The sequence below is a fragment of the Manis javanica genome, chromosome 5 (genome assembly GCF_040802235.1).
Source record: "Manis javanica isolate MJ-LG chromosome 5, MJ_LKY, whole genome shotgun sequence".
NCBI lineage: Eukaryota > Metazoa > Chordata > Mammalia > Pholidota > Manidae > Manis > Manis javanica.
The window spans coordinates 10,891,922-10,915,900 of record NC_133160.1 but is presented as its reverse complement, the minus strand read 5'-3'; the positions used below and the strand labels follow the sequence as shown (position 1 = coordinate 10,915,900).

The window sequence follows — 23,979 nt, the reverse complement described above, 5'->3', positions numbered from 1 at the left end:
TGTACAAGAAATGAGAAATGTGTTTCTCCTTGGTATACACTAAGGTTCCTGGCTTTGTGACTTTCTCACAGTGTTTTTAAATGACTTACAACACCTGCATGCTCTGCGTGTTCATTTTATAAAGAAAACCAGTAGGGTATAATATTTACTATTGAATATCAATTAAAAACTACAACTTCTATTCAAATATTTTAAATATGGAGAGGTTCCATATGACAATGGGATTTGGTAAAAGGTTTCAAGTCTCCAACTACAAGAAGATTCATAACGCCATTAAGAGGTGAATTGTAAAAACTGCTTCCACTTAAGGGCCATGTGCTCAAATTGGCACCCTCAGAGCTTTCCTTTAAGTTGACTGAAGAAAGAGAGGTATTTCTCACTTCTGCTGTTTCTTCTTCCGTATGATAAAAGATTTGTTTGTTTTCCTAAGAGGTTTGAGACGGTCTCATTTAACTACAGACGCAAAATAAAAAAACTGTTGAACCCACATCAATGTGACAATCCTGAGAAGTTATCTGAATAGCAAAGAACATTCTATAGTGTTTGTACTATTAAAAGCAAAAGTGAAGAAGATAAAGAAAGGAACAGAATTCAGATTCGCAATTTTCCTGGTGTGCCTGGTTGGGTGGAGTCTGGGGAGCAGAGAAGATTTGTTTATATCACCTTCTAAGTTCCAAAGGAATTATTTCTAAATACATTTAAATTTCTTCACAAGTCAAAAACAGGGCAGTTCTGCACTGCTCATTTTCATGGTCATCCTTCAAAAAGCTGAAAATGTTTAAGTCAAAAACGTACTAAAATATAACCAGTAGCAACAAAGACTAGAAAAAGCCAACTCCTAAAGCAGAAACATAGAACATTTCTATTAAGTAGAAAAATAGAAATTCTATTAGAGTAATTGTTACTTTAATTTTTGTTTAAGTCGCAAAATGATGTTTAATTGAAGCTGGACCTCTAGAAAGGGCTGAATAACCAGAGCAATTAAGTTACTGGAAGAGTCCTGGCACATTCTCTCTGAGAGCAGAAAAGCCTGCAAAAGTTAAAAATAAAAAATGCAAAAAACCAACAACAAACAAAACCTCAGCTGAAATATGACTGGATAGAGGCATAAACATAGCTACTCAACACAGTTTCTCAACACTGCAGTTGTTCCTTGTTTAGTTTTGGAAGCTGAACTTACTAACAGAGATCTACTGAAGATCTAGATAATGGCCACAGCCAGAGAAGGTGCCAGAGTCAAGAAACAAGTCCAGAACTGTTTAAGTCCGCTATGACCTCTTTCATTGTTTTTATTTCTTTCAGCTGCCAAAATAAAAATACTTCTCTCAATCTTCCCTTTCCCCACTTTACTCATTCCCTACCTAACTCCCCTTTCTAAACTCTGTCTTGCTGGCATTTTCAACCAAGAAAAATCACTTATAGTGTACTCACAATTTCACATCAACCACAGGTCACAGGTCAAAAAATAAGCCAAAAGCAAGTGTCTGCTCCAGAGCCTACCCACGTCCCAGAAGGAGCAACCCAACTCTGCCCTGGGAGGCTCTACAAGTCTGAGACTGAATCAATGAGCTAAATTTAGAAAAGGTGGAGCCCAAAGGGATATTTTTTGGCTAATGCTGTTTATAACAGGCCCCCTGCCAGCATTTCCAGTCACACACATAAATACCTTAAGTATTCTAGAAGTTGAGGTGGGCAGGGAACAAACAAGCTTTTGAGGCTGCCCCAAAAAATGTTAACCTCAAGGACAGCTGAAGGAATGATGTCTTTATAACAGCTGGTTAAAACAAGTAGTTCAGAACTGAAAATAAAAAAATACTAAACCCTCCTAATAAGGCTCTGTATGTACATTACAAAATTTTAATTTCCAGCATGACCAATACTAAAATTCAACCAACAGTATTCATTTACTAATTTTTAGTCATTTGGTAATTTTACACCTCTATGTAAGCTTGAAAAGAGAATCTAAAGCAGTGGTTCTAAAGAGGGTGCAATTTTGCTCCCCAAAGATATGTGACAATGTCCAGAGACATTATTTGGTTGTCACAATGAGGGGCTGGGAGGACCTACTGGCATCTCATGGGTAGAAGGACCAAGGATGCCGCTTCAAGTACACATATAGTGACCCACAAGACAAGCTCTTACTAATGTAGTAAGTAGTGCATATTCTAAAAGCAGGAAAAGAAAATCCCCTTTTCACTGCAAAAGGCTCTAAAACAATGATGCTAATTTTTAACCCAAACAGATGCTCCTCTCCCAAAGAGAAGCCAGGCAGCTATCATAGTTATGGGTGAGAGAAAATACATTGTTTACCCACATAATTCAAAGAAAATGTAAAGCCTTTCACTACTGCTGTTTATATAGATCATAGCAACATTCAGGGGATTCATGGAGTTTTGGAGATATTACTTCTGTATAAATTTAGAACCTGCTGTTCAACAGTATTCTGTCCTGAAGACTAAATCCTTAAATGAAAACTTGTCTTTTCCTTTAAACCTGTCTTCAAGGATTGTTTCCACCACATGAAATAGGGACTCAAGAGAGATTAAAATGCTTTGTTACAGTCTTCTTATTGAAGAACAGTATTTCACATATAGTAAAATTAGGCTGAAAAGTTTGAAACACAAAGGCTCTTCAGTTATGCCCAGTGCTGGAAACACCTTTGAAGTTAAGCCTGTGATGTACAGCAATTTCCCAGCCTCTGGCACAGATAAGGGCCTTCAATCTCCTGGCTTTTTCCTATTTGAAGAGCTTTAGACAACATCTCAGGAAAACATGTTCATCTTTTTCTCAAATCCTAACCTTACAGAGCATATGTGAGCACTGTAACAGATATGGTATGTGGTAATATGATAGTCATGGCTACCTCTTAAAAAGATTCCTAATTCCAAGTCCCCTTGGGTCCTAAATTTGGTGACACAAAAATCTCACAAAGAGAATCTCACCTTGGCTGGCAGTTTCCATTTTACAAGTGTCAAGTACTTTTTAATGTGTTGGAGGAAGGGGAATATGGCCACATTAACTCTACAGAAGCATTTTCTAAAATTATACATGATGTGCTAAAAAGTGATTCGGCACAAAGAGCATACTCCTCAGCAGTGAATCTACTAAGACTGGGCCTTAGTGAGTGCAGTCTGAATGATTTGTTTAATACACTAGAAAGCAGAACCTTGCAGAAATAGTTTATAGAACTATTTGCAATAGTGTGTAGTCTTATTCATTTTCTACTAATAGACTGTTTAAATCACTGTAGTATGAAATAACTACTTTAGCAATTATGGAAAAACATTTTTAATAGCCAATTTTTAAACTGGATCAACATATGACTTACAATGAAGTATCTATACTTATGTTTAATCAACACATTGTTCCCTTTAGTTTCTAAACAAGACATATTTTTTAAAAAGGAAAAAAAAAGAAGCAAACAAAAGAAAAGAAGTCATCCAAATTCTGGACAAACTTTTTAGATAGCCACAAAACTTTCACTAAGTATCTCCCCTTACAAGTCCTTTATTAAATCTTATGTAGTATGGTTACACAGATACAAAGGAGTACTGAAGTTTCTTGCTATGATGAAGCATCAGCAGTATTGGTAGCAGTTTTAGGATATATTCATTTAGTAGTCAACAAAAATTCATTAAGCATCTACCACATGTGAACACTTACATGGCAGACTGTACATTCTCAAGTACTAGAAAGAATCTATTTGTTAAACTTTTCCTCAAAGACACAAGAAGAGATCTTTAAGGGACAAACTATAAATCTATTAATCTGGTGTCTAGTTTTTGAGTCTCTACTCTCAGAGAAACTTTGTCAATAACAAAAGAGTTAAGGAATAAACCACTTTTCCTATGATAGCCTTAAAATACACATCATTCACCTATATCCAACTATTATTGCCAAGATTCTTTTATAACATCTTTCTAGTTGCAACGTGGTTTATATCTTCTGTAAATTGAACTCACCTCCCCATCCACACCTCCCCAACTTCATCTGCCATCCCCTGCCCCCAGGAAACAGCAATTCATTGACTCCAAACATTATCCAATGTCTTTCTGCTACTGTGACTTAAACAGGGAAGCCACAACTACAGAAACATGGCAATCACTATCATCCTACATAATCATTTCCAAAAAGACAATGTAAATGTCAAGCAAATAATATCCAACAGCAGATTCATGTATCATTTCAAAAATAATAAAAGGGTCTTTAAAAGAAATATGACCAAGCTATTTAAATGAAAAAAAAAAAAAACCACTATGTACTTCGTGCTCAAGAGACAGAGGGCAAGGAGTCCTGAGGAGACACAATCATTTATTTGCAAGACAATCAAATCAGCCAAAAATAATGTCTGGAAATAACCGAAGCTTTAAAGATCTTTGCATCCAATATAAGTGACTGAATGTTGCCCTGCTCACATGTGGCCCAAGGCCAAGTGGACAATGGAGGAGTTTCTTTCCACACAAATGTAACCATCAGGTGGGTCAATTACACTTCCAAAGAAGTGGTCCAAGAAACACTTTCTAAAAAAGAACTCATTATTAATTGTTCATCCTAGAAAAACCATCACACCATACTAAGTACTAAAGGAAAAAAAATTTTACCTCCACAGCCTAACAAGCAGGAAACTTTTATTTTCTTTTCTAACTTTGAAACCTTATCAAGTTCCCCTCTTCCCTCCCCTTGGAGAAACTCTTAAAAATAACTAACTCAAACAGTTATTATTTTTGTAAATACACAAGTGTTTTTAAAATCTAAACTTGCAAGAAAATAGAAAAATGTTTTAAACTAACCGAAATCAGTATCCACTCATGATTTGCTGGAAATTTTTAAGAGCAGGAGCATGTAACGTGTTCTTGAATAAGAAGGGTCGTGGTTCAGCCTAACAGTTAACTGGCTTTTCCTTTCAGAAAAGGGAAATTGTAGTCTGTTACCATGTGCCATCTACCTAGAAACATGACTGCATTCACCACCATCTTCATGCAAAACACCAGTGCCAAGATCCAGTTTCTAAGAAACCAGTCTTGCTGCTAAGTAGCAACTGACAATGTTAAATCAAATCAAATGTCTGAGTCACGGCCTTCAGTTCTACTCTCAACTCAGACAGTGATTATATGTCCAACTCTTGGCAACCCAATGCTCAGTGCCTTGGTTTCCCCAAAGCACTGGTAATATGGTATTTGATCAAGCCTCACTTGTAGCAATCTGAGAGTTAAAACACTGAAGGGATTCTGAAGCATAGTTCCTCAGTCCTCTGGAAAAGAAACACATTATACAAATTCAGTGTGATGAGTGTAAATCCACTCACTGAGCTTCCTACAACATCTCTAACTTCCTTATGCTTCAATTTCCTCATTCCAATTTCCTCATTTGGGGTTGTCAACTAACAACTGCCTCAGAGATATGGTATGGTGATGTACTTCTCAGCTCCTGGAGGGGAATGGCCAAACACCCCCAAGCAGTGTCAGCACAGGGAGTGTACTTTGCAGTGCCCTGATAACAGACTGTAAAATCCTGAACACTCTGGAAACCTTTTTCGTCTAGATGACCACAAGCAGCCAGTAGTAAATGGAATCTGATGTGAAACCTTATCTCATGACAGAAAACAATGCTGAATATTTCCACAAGTTTGAAAACTAAGTTTAACAAGAACAATCTGGGAAATCAAAGGCAAATTACAAAAGTTTCTATGACCAAGATACTTACTGACTGAGTTATATTTAGTGACAACTTCAGTGGTCAGTTTTCATGTCTACATTTAAAGTATATGGCAGTGCTGGCAAGAGGGTTTTATATTTCTGCCAACAATTTTCTTTGCATTTACTTTCCAATTAAATCTCAAGAGTAAAAATAATTCAAACTGCATAAAATTTCTTGTTTCTCAGTAGTGATTTTATAGCATCTTACTATGTTGATGGACAGTGACTGCAAACGGGTATGTGGGGGGGGGACTTGGTGAAGGGGGGAACCTAATAAACATAATGTCCTTCATGTAACTGTAGATTAATGATACCAAAATAAAATTAATAAAAAAAATTTCTTGTTTCTCTAATATTATAACCAGAAGTAAGTCCATTTTCTACAAAAGTCACTGAAATTAAAAAATATTTCAGATAATGAATAGGCCTGAAACTATAGAGCCAAATTATGTGTACCTTAAAAAGAGGTGCTCCAGGAACTATGTTGTTTTGTTTCAGTTCTGAAGGTTATGTGGCTAGGAAACTCCTGGAAAATAAGAAACAAGAATAATTTACTAGAGATCTTTTTCTGAAAATGAAGATACATATTGCTAAAGTTTTGGGGACACTAAAATTTATAAGTAGGAGAGTTTTTGAAAGCATGATATCATGGTTTGAAGCAGCACACCATAGAGCCTACAAGACACAATTGCCTGGGCACTGAGTAAAGTGCAATTTGCATCAACATGGACATGAGAGAGTAGAAATTTCTTTTTCAGTCTCACTTCCTGATAAGAGAGCAGTGAATATCACGGAATTAATTTCAAAACATGGACTGGACAACATATACTGTCCGATCACACAAGCCTGATTTTTATATAGGTGTCCCCAGCTTCCACTTTTAACTACTAGCTAAATATTTATTTTCATAAATGTCCCTACCACATACTTGGTGATGCAAATGTAATTACATGGGAATATTTACGAAACAGTACTTTGTACATAAATATTCATATTAATTTGCAAAATATGATAAAAAGCACATTACCTTTAATAAATCCGAATCATAATCATTCTTTAGAACTGGACTTCAGGTGGCATAAGAGTTTAATTCTCAAACTCAGGTCTGATTTATCTAAAGGGTCCCTCCTTTTTAAATGATAGCAGAACCTTTCACAAACAAAATTTCTTACCTTGAGATGCTTTTTGCATTTTTACAACGAAGTAATTTTGCTCATTTCAATCTCTTTCTGCTACTGTGACTTAACAGACAATAAAAAGTAGCTGTTCACTGTCTAAATGACAGCAGAAATAAAATCATGAGCTCTGTTACTCTACATTATTTTAACAACTCAAGTTCTTCTTTTTATAAATAGTATACTATACTAACAACAAAATCTAGAAGACTGTTATTCCATAATCTCACCCATTTAAAAGACTAGCCTGAATGGGAACTGAGAAAGGCACCTAAGCATCCCAAACAGATGTCTAAGACCACCTAATACAGAGCCCATGCCTTTTACCAACAGGGCTTCCCTCAATTCAAGCTCACTGAACAATTATGGTAGGTTTGATTATCTGGTTTTCTAGCCCAGACTAGAATGTAAAAAATTAGAAGGGGAAGGAGGAGCTGCTAGAGTTAGACATAATGACAAAGTTAAGAAATTGCCAACAACTTAACAGCAAAGAGAAAAGGGCAGTGCAGCGGAGAGAAATGCAGCAGTCTGCAACCATCTGGATTTAAACATCTTTACACAGGTGACAGCTGAGATTCATATACTCATTCACACCATTCACACGTCCATGAGGAAACTCATTTTTTTAAAACCCCCATTTTCCAATGATAATCCAAAGCCATCATGATTATTACTAGTAAATCTACACAGCACTTACTCCAAAGACAGTGAAGAAAGACTGTGGGTTAGGCCTAATTCCCTTTCTCTTCCACTCAAGAGAGCATACTAGAATGCAAAAGAGTACATTAAACTCATTACTCAGTCAACAAATAAATACTGAACACGTACTATTTGCAGTCACTGTTCTAGGCACTGGGGGAAAGAAATGCCCAAATGAAATGCAATCCCTGTCCTTTTGGAATTCATATTTGCATAGATAACCTTGAACCCAACAAACTGAACTAAGTAATTCACAGTGGCATTTTAATTTGTAGTAACAAATCATTTATAATACACATAACCTCATAACTAAAGACATATTAAGAATACAACAGCCCCTTTGGCTGCAAAATGTTGACTTAGGAGAAGAGGAAACCAGTGCGGTGAAGAAAACTCTTGATTGGGGATCTAAGTTCCCAACTTGAGTTCAGCTGAATAACCCTGAGCAAGCTTCATCCGTAAGCTTTAACCTTTTAATACGTTAAGTGGGATTTTATCACCAATTTCATATGATAAATAAAACAATAATCATGTGATTCTTGGTGTAGATTTAATCGGTTAAGTGAAATGTTTGTAAACTCTGACATTCCATACTGAAGTTAACTGTTGAACATCACTTTCTTAAGGCACACCATAACCAATACCATAAAATGATACTAATAAATCACAATCAAAACACAGTATTTAAGAAAGAAAAAAGTAGCAAACTTAGAACCACATCCAAAAAAATTTTTTTTTACTTTATTCTTTTTCATATTTGTTGTTTAAATAGATAAATTCTCAGTGTACAGGGAAATTAGTACCTGTTAGGTACTGGAAAGTATAGTCATATTCTAAATGTTCCAGACTGTAAAGGTTCACTATACTACAAACCAAAAGGAAGCTTATTTACCTAACTATATTTGACAGTCATCAAGGGTCACAGAACTTAAATGAACAAATTGGCTAAATTGTGCAACAAAGAATCTAAGTCTCCAAGAAATAATCAGACTTAATACATAAAAATTATCTTCTTTCTGACAGAGGGAAGGGCTGCCGAGGATTTTGTACAAAATCACAATGGCATCAGCAGACAAAGGCCTTATTTTCATCAGGGTGGAATCTGCAAGAGCAGAAAATTCATGCCTCAGTTAATTTTAATCTATAGCAAGCACGAACTCTAACAAAGCAAAAATGGGAGGATCAAACAAGATCCAGTTACATCATAAAGCTCATACTTACAGGGAGCCAATATTGTACCAATTTAAGAAGCACTATCTGTTCACTCCACCCATAGAAAAGACACATACATTTCCAACACCTTTTCAAGATTAATGAGACACACCCATATCATTACAGACCAGGCAGTCCCCTCAGTTGAGGTTAAACACGAAATGGAAACTCACACACCATTCTCACTAAAACCACAAACCCGAAAGCAGGCTTAATTTCATATATGCTTTTAAGACTAGCCATGAGATGAAGGACCAAAGACACTTCTTATTCAGGAGACCATCAATTCAAATAAAGTAAAAGAGGTTGTTCAGGAGGCAGTTTAATACCAAACAGAAAGTTAAACTGAATTGTCCCAATACCACTAGCCAGGAAATGGATGTTAGAAATGGCTGGGAAGCAAAGAGGGCAACTGCCACCTAACCCTATGTATAAAGTTAATCTGAAGTTAACTCATATCCGATAAAACAAGAGTATTATAATTCTAAATAAATTAATTTTCTTAGCAACAACCTTGTCTATCATGAATAAATCATTTTTAACTTCATGAAGGATTATACCAATAATTTAGGGGACAGGTTCTACAACACAAAGGTTAACGAAACATCTTGTCCATTACTTCTATGTTACCCCACAACAAACCATTGAATCAGCTTAGAATTTTAGCAGCAATTTGACCGCAGCAATCTAACACAACAAACAAAAGTAAACTGTAAATCTTCAAATAATTTCAAGGGAATCACAAACAGGGTTCATTTTAAAAAACTGAGTATTACTGACCCAGACTTTTTCTGGTCTAAAGTACTAGTGAACAAAATTTACTAGCGTGTTGGGTGGAGGAGTGCTGGCACTGGGGATACACAAAACGAATAACCCTAAACAAAAGCACCTGAGCACAGAGACAAAGTGTGGTGCAGCAGAAAGAACTCAGGACCCTGGCTCCAGTTACTTAGCCACGCAGATGGGCCTCAATATCCCCAGCTATTCATGACTCCTCTGCAAAGATGTTTCCAAGTATCAGCAATAACAACATAAGGCATCTTACCTCAACCTTGGGACAAAGGAAGAGCTCAATGAACAGCAGCTTTTATATTATTAGAAAAATTCAATCTGACCTTTAAGATTCCTTTCTTGCATCAAAATAACTCTCACCCTGTAATCTTAACCAACATGTTAAGAGCTCAATAAATAGTAGCAAATCTCATTATCCAGCAAATTCACTAATCCTGTCCTTAGCCACATAAACATCTATAAATATAAACTTATAGCAACACACCATTTGTAAAAAACCTTTTATATGGGAATACAGAACATGCTGACTAAAATCAGCCCACTACTGGGCAGCAACCAGTTCTAAACCTACATCAAATATAGAGACTATCTGATGAGCAATCATTTTCATTTAGGTAAAAGATCCCAGGGGACCTAAATAGATTTTCTTAGACTTTATAATCTGGTAGCGTTAACAAAAATCTTCTAGAACAATTATGACATCTTTATTATAATAAAATGGTCTATTTTACTTCAATTACTATTATAAAGTCACAAAGTCATCACACTTCTCTCCCAAATTAGATTCCAGATTAAACAGAAGCAGATGGGCTACAGATTTAATATTTAATTTTTAATTGAAAGTAAATACTGTCTCGGATAGATTTTTCAACTTCTGCTTGCAGTAAATATACTGAGAGCCCCCTGAATATACTCCTCCTTTAACAAATAAATGAACATGTGTCCTAACTTCAGAAAACTTTTTACCTCCACTTATCTAGTGATATAAATAAATCACCTTTACAGCAACCTTACTCATTATTAAGGAATATAAATATTTTAAAAATTAATTAAGCTATTTGCAATAATTTCTCCACTTTACCGCTTTTTAAATAACAATTTTCTTTGGTAAGGTTTTTTTTTAGCTCAGGGCATTAAATTGTCAGCTTAATCCAAGCCATCCAATTTGGTGACATTTGTTAAGATCAACATAGCTACATATTTATAACTCTATTACCACCTCCTTAGTAGGTGAGAACAAACAATTTGGTCAATGTTATTCAAGCTTCCTAATACCTCATAGATAAGCAAGGACTCCTTGATATAAAAATTCATTACACAATATCCTTTAATAAATGGAAAGTTTTGGAGTCAAAGCAAATTTGGAAACAAAAATCAACAAGGCTCTTGGCTCTTAAAGATCTAGGAATACCTGACAGACCTACCTCAATTTAAAATTAACTATGGTAAAAAACATGTTTAAGTATTTATTCAATGTACTGATGTTGTAATCTACTTTGAAATGTACCAAAAAATGAAATGGATTGCTAAATTAAAGGAAAGGGCAGATGAAGAAAATATTGATATAGTAAAGTGTTAATGGCAGACATAGGTGGTAGATACAGAGGTGTACACTAAAATTCTTTAAACTTTGTTGTACGTTGAGCAGTTCTTCATACTGAAATGCTGGGGAGAAATAACCATAGCAACTAACATGTCTTCTCATAATTTAATCTCCAAAAATTACATTTTTTGGAATGGCATAAATGCTACAGCCTTAATTTTGATGAGGTTTTATTTAAGGAAAAACTCAACATAGAAAACTACCCCAGAACCACTTTAAGCACAAAGGTCTCTATCATCTCAAGTTGTAACTTATGACAATCTGTTATAGGTCTAGTATCATAAAATTCTCTGAACATTTCTGAAGGCTTCAAAATCCCACTCTGAGAAAGAAACCTCAAAAGCTCATTTTGAGGAACTTACAATTCCCTCAAATCAAGCAATTCTGTACACGTTAAGTAGGACATTAAATAAGATGATCCAATTTGGAGGGTCACAAAAATAAAGGCCCTGGAACTGACATGACATCTCATAAATAGACACCTTTTTCATGAAAGGTTCACTTTTACGCTGATGACTTTCACTCTCCATCCAGTAAAAAGGCATCAGAGAAAGTTGCACTACAAGCTGAGACCCACTCTATTGTCTCCTATATTAAATATTTTTGCTGTCTTACTGGGCAGAGTCTCTGGATGAAGTAGTACAGTATAGCCTCATGTTTAATGATTACACCCAGAATAATGCTAATGAGTGGCGGGAAGTTACATGAGTCATGCTCATTTCTAAACTTAAAATAATCTGTATACAAAAGGGCTTTATGGCTTAATCTGAAAAGAGAGCAATTTAGTATGAACAAACCATATATATGGTAACAAGTCTAAATACTTAAAAGTTTTACTTTAAGCATACTGGGAAGCACTAAGCATTTTTTTGAAATAAAGTACATTTCGTGTCCTTTCTTAGATACCAAACTGGGTCTCCCCCACCCCCTAATTTTAAGAGAGATATATATTCCACCCCATCTACATGGCTGTATTAACTAAAACATAACAGACATTTTCACTGTACCTGATTAAATTCAAAAGTAAGTCTATACATTTTAAAAATAACAAGTTTACAGGTCTAAAAGCTGGAAACTGTTCATGACCAGAAATCTGAAAAATAATGACAACAAATATTCCTGTCAACTGCCATTCCAGGAGAAAGCTCTTTTTAGACAAGAAAGGAAAACATGACCATCTATGTTGTGAATTTATTCAAACTTACTAAATTTGTTTGTAAATACAGCAGATGGTGTTGGGGGTGGCTGGTGGAGGATGTTCCTGTGGAAAATAATTCAACAGAGAGTTTTGAAATCAAATATCCTTTGCTTTTTTTCCCCCAAGATCTTCAGCCATGTACACAGTCAGTTTATTATTTCCTTTGCTTAATTCTTAACCTAAGGTGATAGCATATTTACACAACTACTGTAAAGAAACTTTTGAAAGTTTCACTATGAATTATTAACTGTAGTTTAACTTTAACACAAAGCTATTCTCCATCAAAAGTGGTTTAACAGTAACTCTCCACCAAAACAGGATTAGGGATATCTGTATTTTTTATTGCTTTTGAATTACAGTCACTAATAGCTCAAGAACTGTTGCTTTTGTACACAAAGAAGCAAGGCAGTATTTTAGATATGACTTTGAGGGGGGTAAGCACTAAATAGCTAAGCCGCTGGTCTTTTTTTCCCCCCTGCAGTAATCATGTATAAACACAGATGAGAAGCCAAACAAAATGAGAACTATGATTGCCCTAAAAGTATATTTTGCAACACATTAACAGTCTGGGGCCATCTGGTAAAACTATATGATGTTAAGGATTTGTTTCAAAATAACCCAGTTTGGGGGAGGGCGTATTACATGAAACAAGACTGACCTTAACTATGAGTTAATTATTGTCAAAGCTTGATGACCAAGACATGGGGGTTCTCTATACTGTCTGACTTTTGTATGTTTTAGGTTATCTACTGCAATATTAAAACATCATTTCCCTGAAATACACTTTCGATATGGCAGAAGATGTGCTTTGTACTTCTTGCATACTTGTTTGCCTAAATGTTTTTAAAGAGTTATCAAAATATTTTTTCAACTAGAAATGATGGTAAGACTGTCAGAAAATTCTAGGAAAATGTCAAAACAGGGAGGCCATTTTGCATCATGTGTATTACTGAGAGATGGGTATAAATCAAAATTTACTACTTAAAACAATCCTATGATACAAGGAGGTTTATTCAGTACAGCAAACACACACTTATTACTCTTGTAAATCTGAACCTCAATAAATACATTTCCTTAATAAAGGGTACACCTATACGAAGCAGCACAGAATTAAAAGAAATTCAATACCCTTACATTAAGTTGCTGTTTTAAAAATCCCACCTGTCAACAGGACAACTGAAAACTGCTCCTTCTACAATCCAACTGTATTTTTAATTTTTACTTCAACAAGCAGCAATGTAACTTACATTTGGTAAGTATGATGATTCCTCAAAGACCAAAAACCTGGTTTAACTCTCTTTCCACCACCATCTAAACAACTAAAGCATCAAGCAGAAGGGAAGATAAACCTCAAAAACGTCCCCACAGCCAGAGAACAGACGCAGAACAGACTGAAACACACATCTTCGCCGAAACACAAGAAAACTTCCACAGAAGAAATACGGAGGTGGGGCAAGTGCTTAAAAGGAAAGTCGGCCAACAGGGACGAAGGGAATAAAAGCAAAGCCGCAGTAAAAAAAAATTACAAGTTAGAGATGCGGCGCAAGAAAGCACAGACTTATTTTTCCAGCTTCGTACACCCCTCTCCAGAGCCTGGCACAGAAAGGTTTTTGCTGAACTCAAGGAAAGCTTCTGCCAGCAACTTTTCCAGAAATGGAATGACAATAAGCCGGACGATGGCAGAAAAAAAATGGACACGTTGCTCATACTGAGAGTTGGTGAAAATCTTGCAGTTTGCTCAGCGGAGGAGATGGATATAACAGCATCTATCTTTCACAGACTGCTACTTACAGAACGTCCCAATTAAACGTACGCCCCTTTCAGACGTTAACAACCCAAAACAATGCCCCGGTGCTGGCAGAGGGCATACTGAACATTTCTGCCTCTAAGGAAACCCAAATGGGTAGGTAGGTCAACTTGTGTCCACTACCCATAAAGTTATACCTTAATATCTCGCTAATAAATTATGCAGACGGCTTATTTGGGACACGCTGTGGGTCTGGCTTTCTGGTAAGCGCTTCAAACGTCCCATTTCACTGAACCTTAACAGCCTGAGGTGGCAAAGACTGCACTTAGCTCCCTTTTCCAATCAAGACACAAAGAGTCTAAGTGACTTGCCCAAGGGGGTAGACTGGGATTTGTACCCGCACTGGACACCTGGGCCGTCCTCATAACCAGTATGTTACAAACCCGGCAGGCGGGATTTACATGCTCTGGATTTCAGCTCCGAGAACCCCATACCCCAGGAATAACTTCGGCATGCCCGCCCGCGAGAAGGAATGAGGGAAGGCGGCCTGGCACCTGTTTCAGGCCCCAGCAAGAGCTGAAGGGTTGGGAGTGTCTGGGGTCCAGGCCGCGCGCCGCCCCGAGGCGGGGGGCGCGGGAGGATCCGCCTCCTCCGGGAAGGCCCCGCGGGCGGGAGGCCCGGGGAAGGAGGCCGGGCGCGTGGGCCCGTCGAAGCCTAGGCCCCACCCGCCGCCCACCAACTCGCGGCCGCTACTCCCTCGCGGGCCCCGCCAGGCCCGGCCGGCCGCCTCACCTGGCTGCTGCCCCGAGCTCGCCCCCCGGCCGGCGGTCTGGGCGGTGGCGGCGGAGGCGAGGAGGGAAAGGAGGAAGAAGGGAGACGAGGAAGGGACGGCGGGAAGGATGAGGCGGAGTACCGCGAAGAAGGCTGGCGCCGCCGAGCCGACAGTCAAAGGAAAAGGAAGCCCAGCCAGAAGCTGCGACCGCCGGCGCAAACGCTGAGGAGCCGCTTCGGCGCCCGCAACCCGGCAGGAAGTGACGGGGGAGGGGCCTGCGCCCGCCCCCGGCCCCCGCCCGCCTCCATGCTCGGCCCCACCCCCACTCGCGGCCCAGACCACAAGTCCCGGCAGGCGCTGCAGCGGCGCCGGCCCTCGCAAGGCACGCCGGGAGCTTTGGCGGGCTGGGGGCCTGGTTCCGGCTACTCGCCGCGGCCAGCCCTAGACTCCGGGGCCTGCTGGGAGTCGCGGGCGGCTAGCCGTTCCGGAAGCGGGGCGGGGCCGTGTTCTTTCCTCTGCCGCCTTCCTGCTTCTTGTTTTCCTCCTAATTCCTCCTTCTGTAAATATTTACGGAGCGCCTGCTATGAGCAAGGCCCTGTTTCAAAGCTGAGAATACAGTGGTGAACAGACACAAAAACGCCTGCCATCATGGAGCTTACGTTCTGGTGGGGGTGAAGACATTCTTTAAAAAATCAGTAACTTTCATAATGACTTAAAAGGCAAAACGTGCAAGATTGCTGTTTATTTCGTCCAGCTCTAGATAAACTCATTGTTTTCTAGCAGCTTTGGGATATTGTGGGGATGGGCGAAATCTTGGACCCCTAGAATCACACCCAGCAAAAAAACAATGCACACATTGTGAGAGGTGTGGGAAACACTGAATGAAGAAGGAACCACAGATGCCCAGGCTCCTCTCACCTGCTCATTCTGGATTGCTTCCCCACTATTTAAAAAGTTTACTTTCTCTTTATAAGTATCTAAATATTGCTCAATCTTTTCTTGCCAACGTAATTTAGTTCAGTTTGCATAAACTCATGATGAGAGATGCTGTGGCTAAAGGGGCCTCTCTGAACCACCAAGCTTTGGGTCTTTGCTCCAGCCACAGAGCACTGCTTTGGACCAGGGCTTCTTACTTTGCTTCTTGTAAAATGCAATGAGACTGAATTTCAGGACATCAAGAACAGTTAAAGGGCTTTCACTTTTCCTTTAGTGCTCATCCTAGACAGTACTAAGCAACATTCAGATATTGTCCAGCCCTCTGCTAAAGGCGAGGTTTTTTTCTTACTTCTAAGTAGGCTGGATGCCATACTCACCTGGGTAAAGAAGCAGACATAGAGGGGTTTCTCTGAACTCCAAGCTGAGGTCCCTGCATAATCAATCTTTTAAAAGGTGTAAAGGTAGGTGGGTGTTCTGGCCCATGTTTACTATCACCCATGGGGGCCCAAGTGATGGGCTTGTAACTTCCAGCCTCAACTTTCTTCCCTCCTTCCAAGAGAGAACCATTGTTTTTTTTAGTCCAGACTTTATATTTTACTCTATGACTTGGACCACCATACAGCTGGTTCTCAGTTTCCCCCTTAGTTAAATAAGAACAATTTCCTATCTTACCCAGGGCTTATACGAATTAGTAGCGCTTAATACCCTGTCTCATCTTCCCCACCTGAAAAGTGATGAGACTGTGTCCTTAGTGTTGTGAGGCCCTCAGTGTGCTGTTGTGAGCAGGGGAGGCTACCATCTGCTCTAGATAGTGACTGATCACCCGGGGTCACGTGTTTTACAGCCCTGCCTCCTCCCCTCTTCCCCCAGCCCCAGGCAACCACTGATCTTTTTAGGATCTCTACTGTTTTCTGTTTTCCAGAATGTCATATAATTGGAATCATACTGTCTGTAGCCTTTTCAGATGGGCTTCTTTCACTTTCATAAGAATATGCATTTAAGGTTTCTCCATGTCTTTTCATGGCTTGATAGCTCTTTTTCTATTTTTAAATAAATAAATTAAATAACAAGAAGTATAATTTTTAGATAAACACCAACTTCTCACAGGGCTTTTATGAGCTTTGCATGTTCCCATTCCTTATTACAAATACATATAATTTTTTTTGAGAGGGCATCTCTCATATTTATTGATCAAATGGTTAACAATAAAATTCTGTATAGGGGACTCAGTGTTCAATGCACAATCATTAATACACCCCAAGCCTAATTCTCGTCAGTCTCCAATCTTCTGAAGCATAACGAACAAGTTCTTACATGGTGAACAAGTTCTTACATAGTGAATAAGTTCTTACATGGTGAATAGTACAAGGGCAGTCATCACAGAAACTTTCAGTACAAATACATATAATTTATCTTCTGGGAAGGTACACACAGAATTCAGTATAACTTACTTACTGGTCACAATTTACTTCTATCTGCTTCCTAAAGAAAAACAAATGATTCCTTTATTATTTAGCAGGAGTCAAGTCTTCAGGCTGTTAGAAGATAATTGGACTGACAGTCTTGAGGTACAGAGAAAAACAAATCTAAACAGTCCATTCCTAAATCCCGGCCCACGGCTAATTTATGCCTCAAATACAATTCCTTGGTTACACAAATTGAGACTTCAGAATTGTTCTCCAAAAAAAAAAAAGGAGTATTCGGTCTTCAGGCTGTTGTTTTTCTTTCTTTTTCTTCTGTGTTTTTAGTTTTAATTAGCTGCTATCATTCTAACACTTACATAATAATCTGGGTTTGCATCATCTCTTTAGAAATGAGGCAGATTTGGCTGCACAAAGCCTGCTGAGTGGCTGCTGTGAACTCTAGACGGGCACGTGCATTTCGTTATAGTCTTCACCCTGTCTGTGACTCTCCTCTTCCTGTTGACATTTGAGTTTACAATGTCGGGCCTACTGTGTAACTGCATGGACTGAATGCTGGTCTGTGGAGCTGAAGACTTGTCAGAAAGACAGACTGGGTCAAAAAATCTCCAAAGGTGCAGCTAATAAGTACAGGAAGCAAGGTGTTACGAGGGCTTTATGAAACACTAGTTTCAGGGTTTAGGGACAGCATCCTGAAGCACTGTAGCTTTAGCAAAGATCTGGAACATATGTAGGTGGTAACTAGGCAAAAGAGGTACAGGAAGTATTCCAAGTAGGGGGAAAAACATGTACAAAATCACATGGCCCAGGTCCTACTATTGCTACAAAACAAAGACTCCCAAATTTAGTAGCCCATGAGAACAGCAATCATGTTATCATCTCTCATAGTTCTGTGGGGCAGGAATTCACAAATGTGGCTAGGCTCTTCTAACCTGGAGTCTCCCCTGTGGAGCTGGACCTCTGAGGGATGGAGCACCGGGTGCCTGGCCGGGCCGCTCTTCATAAAGGCCTTAGAGACTATATGGTCTCTGCATGGGCTACTTGGAACCTCCTCGCAGCATGGCTGCCTCAGGGCTGTCACAGTGTTTACACAGCTGAAGGCTTCCAGAGTGGGTATCCCAGAGCCCAAGGCAGAGCTGCACTGCGTGTGACCTAGCCTTGGACATCACGCAGAGCCACATTCACTGTAGGTTATTAGCCACAGGTGAGACACGGGCCTGTCCAGATCCAAGGGTGGGGGAATTTCTATCTCCTGACGGGGGAGTGGAGATGGCAGGTCTGGAGCTCAAAGGAAACGCAGGACAAGAGGCACAATGTGTGAGTGAGTAGCATCTGAGCGGTAACTGAAGCCGTAGGTGTGGATGGTAGCAGATGTTGACACTTGTTAATCATCTCTGCTCACCCTCATAGCCCCTTAGAGAACTTTACACTCTTATTCAATTATGTGCTGAGTTTGCTCTGTTTGGCTGGGACTATGTGACCAACTTCCATGAGCGCAGAGACTAAGACCATCTTGGTCACCATGGTGTCCCTGGCACCTGATGGTGCCTGGTACACATAAATTTCCATCAACTGTTGAAGAACCACAGCCTCTCTTATCTCTGTTGGAGTCCCTAAAAAACAGGAAACACCCACAGGATTGACTGGTGTATGTCAAAGTCACCTATAGTATATGTTGCAAGGTTGAGAATGACTTACTAGTCTAGATGAGTGATTCTCAAGATTATTTGACATATACTGTTCCCCTAGGAACAGTTTTCAATAGATCTCTATTTCAGAATCTTAAGGAAACAACAGTTATAAGATACAATGGGAGACCCCATTTACAAAGCAGTAAAAAAAGAAAGAAAAAATCTGAAGAACAAACATTAATGATTCCCAATCTATGTGAAGAAAAAATTTTAATTCTACAGAAGGATGCAGAAAAAGACTTGAATAAACAGTAACAAAAGCTATGTTCCTGCCTAGCAAGACTGCATCATTAGCAAGACTCAGACGTTTAACGAGATCCTAATAAAAACATAAACAGGATTTCATTTTGGAAGTAGATGTGCCATGTCTAAATTCTTATGGAAAAATGAACAAGTAAACATTTCTGAAAATGTCTGACCAAGTAGTAAACATATTATAAAGCCTGACTAATTAAAACTGTTAGGTACTAGTGCCTGATTAGTTCCACAAATCAGTGAAAGAGAAGAGAAATTCCCAAGCAGACCTAAACACATGTACACATTTAGTATTTGATAAAGGTGGTATTTCAAATTGGTGAAGATAAGTTAGATTTCATTCAGTAAACAGTTTGAGACAGCTACAAAGCCTCTATGACGAAGGAAGGAAATTAGTTAAATCCATACATCATATCTTACACCTAGAAAACAAATGGATCAAGGATTTAAATAGAAAAAGGAAACCACAAAAGTACTGGAAGAATCTCTTGGATCCTTTTATAACCCTGAAGTGGAGAACGCTCTTAACTGCAACACAAAATTTAGGAGCCTTACAGAAAAAGCCTTACAAATCAATACATTTGACTTTATGAAAATAAGAAATATAATCATAGGAAGTAAAAAGCCAAATGACAAACTGGAAAAAAACTGCATCTCAATCACAGAAAAGGCAAGTTTCATAACATATAAAGAGGTCCTATGAATAACAAAAAAATTAATAACCCAATAGGAAAATGGATGAAAGACAGCAATAGACAGTTCATGGGAAAGTAAAAACATATGGTTCTTAGAAATAACAACATGAATTCAAAATTATTAATGGAAGCACAGTTTGTAATAGCAAAAATATTGATGTCCATTGACCTAAGACCAGTTAAATAAATTATGACAAATTCATATAATGGAATAATAATAAATGGTTTTTAAAAAGGAGAGTGAGGAAAGACACTGTAAAAAGAATGAAAAAACAAGCCACAGACTTGGAGAAAGTATTTGCAAATCACAAATCTTATTGAATTATGTACTCAGAATACATAAAGAACACTTAAAACTCAACACTAAGAAAACAACCCAAGAAAAAAATGAGCAGAAAAGCTGAGTGAAACACTTCACCAAAGAAGATACATGGATATAAAGGTCTCAAATAAACTTACGAAAAGATATCATTAGGGAAATGCAAATAAAACACACACACACAATGAGATATCACTGTACACCTATTAGAATAGCTGAAATAATAAGAGAAAAAAGATGACAATACCAAACAGGAATGCAGAGCGACAGGAACATTCAGTGTTGGTGGGAATGGAAAACAGTACAGCCACTTGGGAAGACAGTTTGTTTCTCATAAAGTTAAATATATGCTTGTCATATAACCCAGCAAATTCTGATCGTAGGTATTTAGGCAAATGACTTGAAAACTTATGTGCACATTAAAATCTTACACTAATGTCTATAATAGTCTTATTCATAACATCCAAACCTGGGAACAACCAAGGGCAAATGGATAAACAAATGATATAGTACATTCATGTAATGGAACCCTACTCAGAAATAGCAAGGAACAGCTGATGTGTTCATGGAACAACATGGATGAATCTTAATCTCTCTAGGTGAAAAAAAAAAATGAAATCCAAAAATCTGTGCATTGTTTGCTTCCATTTACATGACATTCTGTAAATGGCAAAATTACAGGGATAGAACACAGATCAGGGTCTGGAGGAGGGGGAGATAGTTGATTAAAAGGCTACACAGAATTTTGAGGTATTTTGGTGATTGAACTGTTCTGTATGCTACTGACATGGTAGATACATGGCTCTGCGTTTTTAAACTTTACTGTATGCAATGTTTAAAAATTAACAAAGATGTCCGAGAATCCAAATTTGACAGTGAAGACCAGGGAATGAATCTCACTGATTGAGAGAGATGGGGGAAGAGGGGAGCTGACCAAATTAACATTGGAAAATTGTGTTTTGACTGGGAACTATAAAGCTAAAGGCAAAAGAACTGAACATAAACATTGCACTCTAGTTGGTAATTTTGTTTCTCACAGGAATGAGAAATTTAAAACTATTGTGAACTGAATGAAAACAAAACTACAACATACCAAAAATTTGGGGATGCAGTTAAAGCAATACTTAGAGGTCAATCTGCAGCATGAAATGCTTATATTAGAAAAGCAGAAAAGCAGCATTCTAAGGCTTTACCTTAAGAACTAGAAAAAGGAGACCAAATTATACCCAAAGCAAGCAGAAGAAAAGAAATAAAGATAAGAACAGATACCAATAAAATTGGAAGCAGTAAAACATTGGAGATAATCCATGAAATGACAAGTTAGTCCTTTGGGGGCAAAAAGATCAACAAAATAGATAAACCTCTAGCCAGATTGATTAAGGAAAAAAAGACAGAAAATCTGTGGCAGGTACAGGACATATGTGCTTGTTAATGAATAGACCACCTCTGGATTCTAGAGGTCTGAAATACGACAAAAAAATCTGATAACAGTATTTGCCTCTGTAGAGGACTGAGTAGCTGGGGGTGAGATGGGCAGACTTTTCATCGAGCTATCTTTTGGTATTCTTTGGATTGTGCATATATACCACCTATTCACAAATAAATAAATGCTTTATAGTTTAAAGAAAACAACCTCATATAAGGCCTGGTAGTTTTTAAAAGCATATTCATTCAATATTTGGTGTTTATTATTTCTATGTATTTTTATACTTACACTGTAAATTAGAAGGCTTCCTAAAATAATACTGTTTTGTGTATTTTTAAAAAGTTTGCATAAATGGTATAGTTTTTGGATTCTTCTATGACTTGCTTTTTTTCTCCTCAACATTACATTTTTGGGTGGTTCACCTGTATTTATATATGTAGGTCTACTGTGTTCATTTTCATTAAAACATACACGCCATCAAATGGGCGTGCCATCTTGTATTTACCTAGTCTCTCACTGATGTACACATAGGTTAGTTCCATATCTTACTATTGTAAACAATGCAACTATCAACATTCTTGCATATCTCCTAATGCAATTGGTAGATTTTACATTTCCTGTATTTGTATTTGGCTGTTCCCCAAAACATCAGGTGATATACCCTTTTCTTCTTACCTGTTGATTTTTTTTTTAAACTATAGATATGATAACTTTATTCTGATGCTCATAGACCTTGGGAAAGAGTTATAGTCACTCACTGATTCATCTATTCAACAGATATCTAGATATTTACTGAGCATAAACTACGTACCAGGCAGAGAATATTGAAATGAACCTGCCCTCCCAGAGGTTGCATGAAGAGCCTATCTCTGTTTTTCTCTCCTGATCTTTTTCTCTCACCCACTATCCTAAAAAAATCTTGATAGAATTTTGTACAGGGATGCTGTGGGCTCGAGAGGGAGGTGAGTGAATAGTGATTGTGAGTTAGTTCTAGGTCAAGAAGGTAGCCCTTGTTGGCTTAACTGGTTCTCTCCAAATTTAATACCAAGTAACTCAATAGGAAAACAAACCCCTCATGATAGATTTAAATTGATCTTGTGGGAGAATCCATTGCTTATCTCAAGGTTATTTGGAAATAAGAGGGTTTATTTTCATATTATATGAGGCAGAAGGCTAAAGAGAGTCATTTTCCCAAAACACCAGAAAGATTTTTGGTCATGCAAAATAGCTTTTGGCTTCATGCAAATTACTCCTCATTTAGAGCACAAGTGCTCTTGTTATGTCCAAATATTACCTAGTCTCTAGACAATTCTACATTTTATTACATAGTTAAATTTCTTAAAATAATGTTTGTCTGTAGTTTAAAGCCAAATAGTTTCAAAAAGCTTATGAACAACAGCACCCCCATCCACTGACTTTCACCGTTTTCAGCTCCTTTTTTCTGGAATCTTCCTTCACATTTCTAAATGACATGCCCATATGGGTATTTCTTGATTCTTCCATTTAGCTATCTTCTGTTGGTTCCCTACTATGGAATTGGAGAATTTAGTTCTCTTAGTTTTATTCCCAGCCACTCCAACAAACACATTTCCCTATCCCCTGTCCTCCCATCTTTATATCATAATTCTTGATTGCAGTCAATATTTAATATTTGTATTAGCAGTATTCACCATGAAGCCATGTAGAGTATTATGGTTACGTTTAATTTCTTACATGATTTTCCCCCCCAAAGTTATTAATTGCATTGGTTTAAAATTTTCTTGTGTAACAGGATGTTGATAGGGAACTATTTCAGCCTCAGTTTCAACTAATGCTTCCCCATTCCAAAGTTAAGACCACCTGAGTGGGACTCATAAAAGAGATGATTGAAAACTGGTTATAGCAGCTTTATTCATAACTGCCAAAACCTGGAAGCAACCAAGATGTCCTTCAATAGTGAATGGATAAGCTGCGGTATATCTAGACAATGGAATGTCATTCAATGCTAAAAAAGCATTGAGCTATCAAGCCATTTCTGGAGGAAACTTAAATGCTTCTCCTAAGTGAAAAAAGCCAACCTGAAGAGGCTACGTGTTATGTGATGGCAACTATATGATGCTCTAGAAAAGGCAAAACTATGGAGACAGTAAAAAGATCAGTGGCTGGGAAGGTGGAAGGGATGAACAGGTAGTGTCCAGAGGATATTTAGGGCAGTGAAACGACTCTATACAACATAGTGGTGGATACAAGTCATTATGCATCTGTCCAAACCCATGGAATATACAACATCAGGAGTGAGCCAAATGTAAACTAGGGACTTTGGGTAATAAGGATGTGTCACTGTAAGTTCATGATTGTCACAG

General features: G+C 38.0%; 1 protein-coding gene across 5 annotated transcripts in view; it reads right to left on the bottom strand.

The window, feature by feature from the left end:
- Nucleotides 1-15,171, bottom strand: part of STAU1 (staufen double-stranded RNA binding protein 1) — a 53,455-nt gene extending 38,284 nt beyond the window's left edge. For 3 of the 5 annotated variants that reach the window (XM_037006257.2, XM_037006258.2, XM_037006259.2), the window contains exons 1-2: nt 14,915-15,136; nt 6,153-6,222 (exon numbers count right to left, since the gene is read on the bottom strand). The gene's annotated coding sequence lies outside the window, so the exon portion shown is untranslated. Of the gene's footprint in view, nt 1-6,152; nt 6,223-14,914 lie in introns of all 5 variants that reach the window. The other 2 variants (XM_037006260.2, XM_073236470.1) reach the window with 2 other exon arrangements.
- Nucleotides 15,172-23,979: the final 8,808 nt, after the last annotated feature.